The sequence below is a fragment of the Rattus norvegicus genome, chromosome 18 (genome assembly GCF_036323735.1).
Source record: "Rattus norvegicus strain BN/NHsdMcwi chromosome 18, GRCr8, whole genome shotgun sequence".
NCBI lineage: Eukaryota > Metazoa > Chordata > Mammalia > Rodentia > Muridae > Rattus > Rattus norvegicus.
The window spans coordinates 48,144,340-48,153,510 of NC_086036.1; the positions used below are offsets into that span (position 1 = coordinate 48,144,340).

Consider the following 9,171-nt stretch of genomic DNA (forward strand, 5'->3'; position numbering starts at 1 on the left):
TAATAATAACAAGAAGACGATGATGATGACAATGATGTAAATAAATCACCAAACATTCAACAAGTACAACAAATTTTTCTGAGTCGTTTGAGTCTAGTGAAACATTGAGATTCGGGGTAGTCTTCAAGATCAAAATCTCCTGGGGAACTGGCATAGGCATCATATTCATGCTGTGTGTCTTGTTTTTACTGTGAGTAATAAAATTACTTGGTTCTGATCCAGCATCTCATTCCTCCACTCAGCCATGAAAATTCTCATGCCCTGTAAAGTTTATGATATCCCCAAATAACCCTGCGGTCCCTCCAATACTTTAATAGCTTCATGTTGAAATGTGTACTCTTAATCCATCTGGAGTTTATCCCTCTGTGTCTGGCAGATTAGCAAGCTACTTAAACCAATTATTATAGTATTAACTAATTGACATTTCTTAGTTTTCTCATTCTCTCTCTCTCTCTCTCTCTCTCTCTCTCTCTCTCTCTCTCTCTCTCTCTCTGTGTGTGTGTGTGTGTGTGAGTGTGTGTGTGTGTATTTGAGAGAAAGAGAGAGAAAGAGAGAGAGGCGTCATTTGTTTTATTGTTTCGTTGCTTTGGTTTTTAAGACAGGATCTCACCTTCAAGCTATTCTCAAAAGCACACCAATTCACCTGCCTCAGTCTCCCTATGGCTAACCTCTCTTGAATTAGATTTGAGTCAAAGAACTTATAAATTACATGGGTGGAGGGGAAACCAGGAAAAGGGATAACATTTAAAATGTAGATTAAAAAAAACCCATTTAAAAATGGAAGAAAAAAAAAGAATTGCCTAAGTCATGAACAGAATAAGGAAGAAAGTTGTGTCAGTCGCTTCAGTCCTTGCCCACAAAACTTAGCTTCTTTGTCCCACAGGTGGATGATCCCTCCCCCACCTTTCCTATGAAGGAACAACTGTTAGCAGAAAAAAAAAAAGAGAGAGGATTTTTTCTGTGTAAATTACAGAGACTTGAGTGTTCATCAAAGTGAGTGTCAAGTGAAAGAGAAGTTGGATTAAAAGACCCATGTTGAATATTCTATTGCAGAATTTGGTGCTGGAAAAGGGTGTTCATTTAAGGAAGAAGGGAGGCTTCAAATTACCTGCACAGTCAGATGAGATCTACTCTGCAGGTCTGAAGAACAGGAGTTTTTTTTTTTTTTTTAATGTTATATGGCAATTATTAAAGGAGTTGTTCACAATTACTTGCACATTGGACCTATGCCTATGACCCCTTGTCTCAGGGTAAAGGTAGAAACTAAGAGTGTTTAGTGAATGTTATTATCTGTTTTTATCAAAGAAATGGAGTTTGAAAGAGACAGATGAACCATGTTAACAATTTTCTAGTTTGCAGATAAGACAAGAGCAAAAAGGAAAGAAAATTCTATATTTTTAGTTCCAAAGTTTAATTGAGAGTTAGGGCTCCATCATAGATAATAGAAAAGGAATAGGATTACCTCCTAAATATGTCAGCCTTGAAATACAGAGACAAAGGGAGAAACCAATTAGCAGACATGAAAACTGGAATTAGGAAAGAACCTTGGGAGGGTACTATTTGCAAAAATAATCAACCACATATCTTTGTACTGAATTATTTGTAATGCCAAAAAACATTGCAAGAGTTAATTTTAGCAGCATTTGAATTGCCTGTTAGGAAAAATATGCCCAGGCCACAGTAGTTATTTAAGGAAGAAGTATGTGACAAAAGATTGTGTAGTCCCCAAAGGGTAGAATCCCCATCATAACCTTCAAGTGCAAAAAAGACCCTCCAAGAGGATGAAGGCAATAGTGGAAGGTCATCCAAGAGGACCACAAAGAGGAACAAAGTACTATTTTTTTTCCCTAAAAGCAAAATGAAGTCAAAGAAACGCCCTCACTTCAGAGCAGAAGATTTCAAAATGCCCACTCAGTAGGTATGGCTACCTCAGATGTGAGCCTTCTCTTGTGTCATTTCTTTACTAGTTGGCAGTTATTATTAAAAACAAAGAAACAAACAAACAGAAAGACAACAGCAACAATAAACACAATCCTTCCGTGCTCACTCTAGTACACTGGGCTACTGGCAATCGCCACTGTAAGCTGTGTTTGGGCAAGGGTCACTGCTCCCCCAGGAACCTTCCCCAGAGCTGATAGCATCACTTATGACTCACAGGACACCCACTTAGAGCTGTGCTGAGTAACAGGATGGGATTTTGGACTGGCTCCCATGAAGAAGGAAGGAATCATTGTATTCTAAGCGTGGTAGGATTTTTAATAACAAAACATTCTTAATAGTCTATGGATGACCATTGGCTAAATGGTCATTGACTATTTCCACCCCATCTTGGCACTTGGTTGAATTGCATTCCCCAGCTTCTTGAAGGTAGGCAAATGGTAACCAATGGAATATGGACAAAAAAATGACTATGCAGCTTTTACCTGTGCCTCTGAACATCAGAGGACCCCTTTCCTGTTTCCATTAGATATTGCTGTCCTGGGTCTAGCAGTCTTGCAAGACAGACTTTAAAGTTGGTGAGGTTCTGTTAGGGTCTCTTGTTAACATGGGAAAGGTCCTCCCAACCATATCCAGCTGCCCCCTGATCTTCATTCACATAAGCAGAAAAGAAGTGGTTGATTTAGTCACTGGGGATATTTGTCACTGTAGCTATGTTTTACCACAAGTTCAATGTATAGTTCAGACTTTTTTCAAATGTGAATGTTTGAAGGCTACTGTTGGCTAACTGGGTCATTCCTTCACTGATAATTTGAAGTATCATCATATAATCATGGTAATATTCCTAGCTGGTTTCTGTCTCTCTGTCTACCTCACCCTGTGTTGTGTTTGTCTCTGTGTTCCCCCCCCCCTCTCTCTCTCTCTCTCTCTCTCTCTTTGTGTGTGTGTGTGTGTGTGTGTGTGTGTGTGTGTGTGCACTCACATGGATGCATGCCCATCTCTTTATACCATGGTACCATGGGAAATCACAGCTCTAAATTTCATTTAAAAAGCAATATCCTGGCTTACCCACTAGATTAGATGTGAAGAAGTGTCTGATAGAAGCACCTTAAAGCAGGGAGGATTTGGCACGTGGTTTGAATGTACAATCCACCATGGTGGGGAAGCCACAGAAGCAATGTGAGGTGGCTGATGACTGCTGTTTGCAGTCAGAAGACAGTAGTTCAGTTGTAAGCTTGTCTCTCTTCACTTCCCCTACAGTGCCAGTCATGGGCAGAGCTGCCCACATTCAGGGTGGGTCGTTCCTCCTCATTTAAATCTCTCTCTGGAAATCCCCTCCTAGAAACACTCATTAGTGTCTTTTCATAGTAGTTCTAAATCCTTTAAAGTTCGTGATGAAAATTAAAGTACCATACCCATAAATCTTTTTATATATCCATTCCCTTATGTACACAAATACCTTTTTATGAGTAAATTTTAAAGTCCACTTGCAAAGTTTTATTTTTAAAAATATACTAGCATGTAACTCTTGTTATTCTTAGAGATTATTAATAACCTGGGGAGCAGCTGCATTTCAAGCATGTTCTGTAATTAATTGCATAAAAACTGAGCCTTCTGTGAAAAATTATAGAACGGAGGAACAAATATTATGTGTGAAGACACGTTCAGTAGCTGGAGTATGATGTCATCCTGCAGAAATCAAGCAGCCTTAAGCCGGACACTGGAATGTTGTTTGTCCTTGGAACATGTGTTTCTCTTCACGAGTAAACTTGTTTTGAAAGAAAGTCATTCTCCATGTTGTTTTCAGGGTAAAATTAAAAGGATGTTTTTCAGTGAAGACAGCCAAAACTTAGAGGGTCAATGAAGGGATGCGGGTTATTCGTATTTATTTTTTAAACTAAACATAGTATGAATATTCCACAGCGGGTTTCGCTCCCTCTGTCATAAACAGAAGTTCATAGCCTCGTGCACGCTAGCAAACAACCAGCTAGGTCATCTCCAAAGGTAAGTGCGAGGTAAAGCACATTTCTTTTGTTTTTATTTTACCATGGGTATCACTCATGATGAAGGACAGGCACTCAGTCCTGTCTCAGTTAGGGTTTCTGCTGCTGTGTTAAAACACCATGACCAAACATAAATTGGGGTTGGGTCAGTGTACTTCATTTTACAGCTTGCAGTCCATCATCCAGAGAAGTCAGGGAAGGCACTCAAGGGAGGAACCTGGAAGCAAGAACCGAAACAAAAGCCATGGAGGATCGCATCTTGCTGGCCTGTACCCCATGGCTTTCTCCGGGGTTTCCTGGATCACCTCTCCAGGGGCGACACTGCCCCCAGTGAGCTGGGTCCTTTCCCATCCATCAGCAGTCAAGAAAATACACCACAGCTTGCCCACAGACCAATCCGGTGGGGGCATTTTCTCATCTACGGTTCCCTCTTCCCAAAAGACTCTAGCTTGTGTCAAGTTGACTCAAAACTAACTGGCACAAGCCTGTTAACTCTTAAACTCAAGCACTGCCATCTCATGATCAGTATGCCTCTCATCTCTTCAATGCTGGACTTAGGAATTGGATAGCTATGATTCCCTCAGTCTTGAAGCCCTCCCTTCAATGGCCAATTGGTTATTCTTATTCCAATCACCTGCTTATGTATTTCCAACACCTTCCTCCAGAAACTTTGTGAGTACAAAGAATTTTTCTTTTGCGCTGTAGCCCACCTTTGAAGAGTGTTTGGTATATGATAGGTACTCAGTTAAACACTTTTTTTTTTCTTTTTGATAAATGTTTTCATTCTATCAGTTGGGATTGAATAGCTGTATCTGTGAATTAGGAGTTATTAAAATAAGCAATGAGAGAGAAGGTGGATTGGCACTAGATAACAGCTGCGGAAAATAACAATCGAAGAGCAAGTGTGGCATGAAGGATTGCTGGGGAAAGTTAGTCGTGCAGGGAGCACCCAGCAAAGCTGAGCAGTAGGAAGAGGATGGTAGCATGGTGACCGATCCACCTCAGGAAACCATTTCAAGTCTGCCATCTATAAAATGGAAGTGGTCAGGATGACCACTTGTTTTCATTTCTGTAAACCGTGTCGTTTTAGTTATTTGTGTTCTTGAACTTTATTATTGTTAGTCCATAAGAGTTTTTATGCTGAAAGGCTTAACCCTTTGCTTACCATGAATCACTGTGGACTCTCCTGTTTTTTTGTTTTGTTTTTTTTGTTGTTGTTGTTGTTGTTGTTCATGTTGTATATTAGTTTAATTTTTTAACTCGTAATTGGTTGTTCTTGGTGTATAGAAAAAGCTTTGAAATTCTGCAGATGCATAGTTTTTTCACACAGTTTACACAGCTCTCACTTTTTAATATTTATTCAGTTATTACTATGTTTTTATTTGATTATTTTATTTACATCTCAAATGTTATCCCCCTTCCTGGTTTTCCCTCTTCAAACTCTCTATCCCATCTCCTCTCTCCATACCTCTATGAGGGCACTCCCCCACCTACCCACCCACTCCCTCCTCATTTCATTCCCATATGCTGGGGCATCAAGCCTCCACAGGACCAAGGGCCTCCCCTCCCACTGATGCCAGATAAATCAATCCTCTGCTACATATGCAGCTGGAGCCATGGGTCTTCTCTTTGTTGGTGGTTTAGTCCCTGGGAGCTTTGGGGGATCCAGTTAGTTGATATTGTTGTTCTTATGGGGTTTTAAACCCCTTCAGCTCATTCAATCCTTCCTCTGACTCCTCCATTGGGATCTCTGTGCTCAGTCTGATGGTTGTCTGTGAGCATCTGTATTGGTCAAGTGCTGGCGGAGCCTCTCAGGGGACAGCTATACCAGACTTCTGTCAGCAAGTGCTTTTTGGCACCAGCAATTGTGTCTTGGTTTGGTGTCTGCAGATGGGTTGGATCCCTAGGTGGAGCAGTCTCTGGATGACCTTTCCTTCAGTCTCTGTTCCACTCTTTCTCCCTGCATTTCCTTTAGACAGGAACAATTCTGGGTTAGAATTTTTGAGATGGGTAAGTGGCCCCACCCCTCAGCCAGGAGCCATGCCTATCCACTGAATATGTTAAGATTAAGAATTATAGCATCTGCTGGCTGGGGAAAAAGATTGGATAGAAAACATTATTCTATTCATTTACTCCCCAGCCTACAAATGAAAAAAATTCTATCATGTAAAATAATAATATTACAAAACCATTTCTAATTTAAAAAATTCTTTCCACTGCTTGATTCAATTTTTATTACATATATAATTATCTATGAATATATATAATTTCTAAAGATTTTGTAGAAAAACTGAAGAAAATTTTCTTTAATACATTTAGACCATTCTGTATAGTTCTCTTTATTATGTTTATTATATAAAATCAGTTTTCATTTTTCTTAAAATATGACCACTTCATTAATTATGTGTATTTTATTTATCTAAAGGCAAGCAGTGAAAATTTTAAATTATCTATGCAATTTCTTAACTCATTTCTTTTCAAATAAGTTTCTTTTGTATTTGTTGGCTTTAATTTCTTTCATACAATATATTTTGCTTATAATCTTTCCTATTGTTCAAGTCTCCCAGGCTTCCCTAATCTCCCGAATCAACTCAATTTCATATTCTTCCTGTCTTAAAAATTAAAAACATAGACAAATAAACAAAATCAAATGAGTAAACAAACAAATACCCAAACAAAACAAAAAGCACACAAGATCTATGGAGACCATTTTGTGTGGACCAACTACTCTTGGGCATGGGGCCTGCCTTGGAATGTGGCTGATATTCCTCGTGACACCAGTTGGGGAAACCTGATTTCCCTTTCCTGGCAAGTATCAATTGCAAATATCTTCTTGCAATTAGGGGCGGCACTTTGTGTCCACTTCCCCTCTCTGGTGCTAGGATGTCCTCTGGTTTGAACCTGTATAGCTTATATCATGTTGTCAGCAGTCTCTGTGTGCATGTGTGCATCAGCACTGTTGGGTCGGAAGATGCTGTTTCCTTGGAGTCTCTAACAACTTCTCAGTCTCCTCCTTTGAATAGATCTCTGAGCTTTGAAGGGTCGTTGTGCAGTAGTGAGTCCCTGCTTTGCCGTAAGAAACAGCTTCTCTGATGAGGGTTGAATGCTGCTGGGCTTGATGGGTAGAGCAACAAGTCATTAGGAGTCATCTTATTGCTCTGTTCTTTTAGCAGAATAATAACAGTAGGTTTCCCTCTATGCCGATGGCCCGCCTTGTCTCAGGTTCTTGGCCACTTTGGCAGTGGACTTTATTCTTAGTTTTTCATCATTATCCTTTACATTTTTCTAGATTAATTATTTAACAGTTTTCTTAGGTGAAGTATTCATTGTTTTCTTTGTCAAACCTATCAGCAATAGCCCACAAGTCGTGATTCATTTAGGCTTCTAAGCTAGTAATTCTCTCACTTCATACTCTTTATAATTCATTTCTCCATGTCTTTCTATGCTCTTTTTTCCTTCTACATCATGAGTGCATTTGGAGATCACTCTTTAGGTTTTTAAAGTACGTATTATCTTAAAATCTAAGCTCAACTCAGTAAGTCTACACAGCTACCTATCAATACATTTGCCTCAGACATAACTCACCACATTTTCTCCTGTGTGCATTTGTTTCAAATATTTTTTTAATATTTTATTAATATAGACTTATATAACTGCTTACTCTCTAGTCTTCATTCTGTAGCTTTCTTATGGCTTCAGCTTTGAATGGAATGACAGTCTGTTAGTGTGAAGTCCTTTCATTTTGATCTTTCAGAGCATCGCCCATATTTTAATGCCACTCAACCCAATACTCTTCTCCATCACTATGAGTATTCCTTTTTTCTGACTTTCTCTCTTTCCATTGAGAAATAGTCCATTAATAACATTGCCTTTTTTCTTCAAGGACCTTCTGCATCTACAGTGATTCTCTCATAAAATTCCATAGTCCTGCCACTTAATAGAGACTGGATTAATGGTAGTGACTTTATATACTACACTAATACTCAGTTGCTATAGAGTAAAGATCATCAGACTTTCTGTGAGGGACAAGACTGTAAGTATTCTAGGCATTTCGAGACAGAAGATCTTGGCCCCTCCTCGATGTTGTTCTTAGAGTGCAAAGGTGACAATATGTAGATGTGTGAGTGCAAAGAGCTTCTGTAAACTTGACAAAAGCAGATGAAGGCCTGAATTTGTCTTTAGCTCATGTCTATCGAGGTCTTCTCTAGACAGTATCTTCTTTGTGCCTTTGCTAAATAACGATTAAATTAATACAGTTTTCTTCCTCTGAGTTTCCAGGACTGCATAGAGAATCCTTGTTATGAAAAACTGTGCACAAGAGAAAAAGAGAGACAGAGACCGAGAGACAGAGGGAGGAAAGGAGGGATGGAGACTGAGAAACAGAGACAAAGACACAGTAGGGTGAGACTTCTCTAAGGGGCAGGTGATTCATTCCTGAGGGTCAGGTCTGAGGGAAGCAGTCAGCTGTAGTCAGTGGGGTAGCTGTGTTGCGCTTGAGTGAAACCCAGGGAAGCCAGTGGGTGTGACAGATGAAGGAAGACCTTGAGTGCTATTCCGGGTGCTTGAAAATCAGTTCACAAGAAACTGAGAAACCAAATGTAAAATAAAAGATTTGAGAAAGAAGAATGCTATGTAAAGAATGTAGGACAGCCACCTTGCCAAGTGTCCTCGGCCTTCCTGTTCTTCCAGTAACCAACCTTTCTTAAATGTTCTAGGTCAAAACTTTCCCATGATATTTCAAATCAACAGATAATCTGTGGAAAGTTAAAGTTACACTTGACCATCAGGAGGGAAAATACACATACACAGGGCAAAAAAACAACTCCAAAAATAATGTTTTTGCTTTTCTTAGGAAAGAACACCGCACCTTGGAGGGACTTTCATGGGCTTCCAAAACGCTCTCAAATTACCAAAAGGAAAAAGTAGTTTATTATCAAGTTAACATTTTAAATACTATTTAATTTAATGAATTACATTAATGAAAGAAATCAATGGTTCAATTCACATTAAAAAGCAAATATACCATTGCACAGCAGTATTAATTCTTTAAAAATAACTCTAGCTATGATAATGGATAGAACAGTGTTCATTAATAACTAGCAAGATAAGTAGATGAAAATCTGATGTGTAATTTTACAGTGGATGGGTCAAGCTTACATCCATCAGTGGGGCCACTAGTCTTAACATCACAGGAAGACAGTCGTATATATGTATCTATATGTACCGTATA

General features: G+C 39.2%; 1 non-coding gene across 1 annotated transcript; it reads left to right on the forward strand.

Annotated features, from left to right (window-relative positions):
* Positions 1–6,026: 6,026 nt before the first annotated feature.
* Snora36c (small nucleolar RNA, H/ACA box 36C) lies at positions 6,027–6,085 on the forward strand. The gene has a single exon (NR_032142.1). It is a non-coding gene; the product is annotated as a small nucleolar RNA, H/ACA box 36C (primary transcript).
* Positions 6,086–9,171: the final 3,086 nt, after the last annotated feature.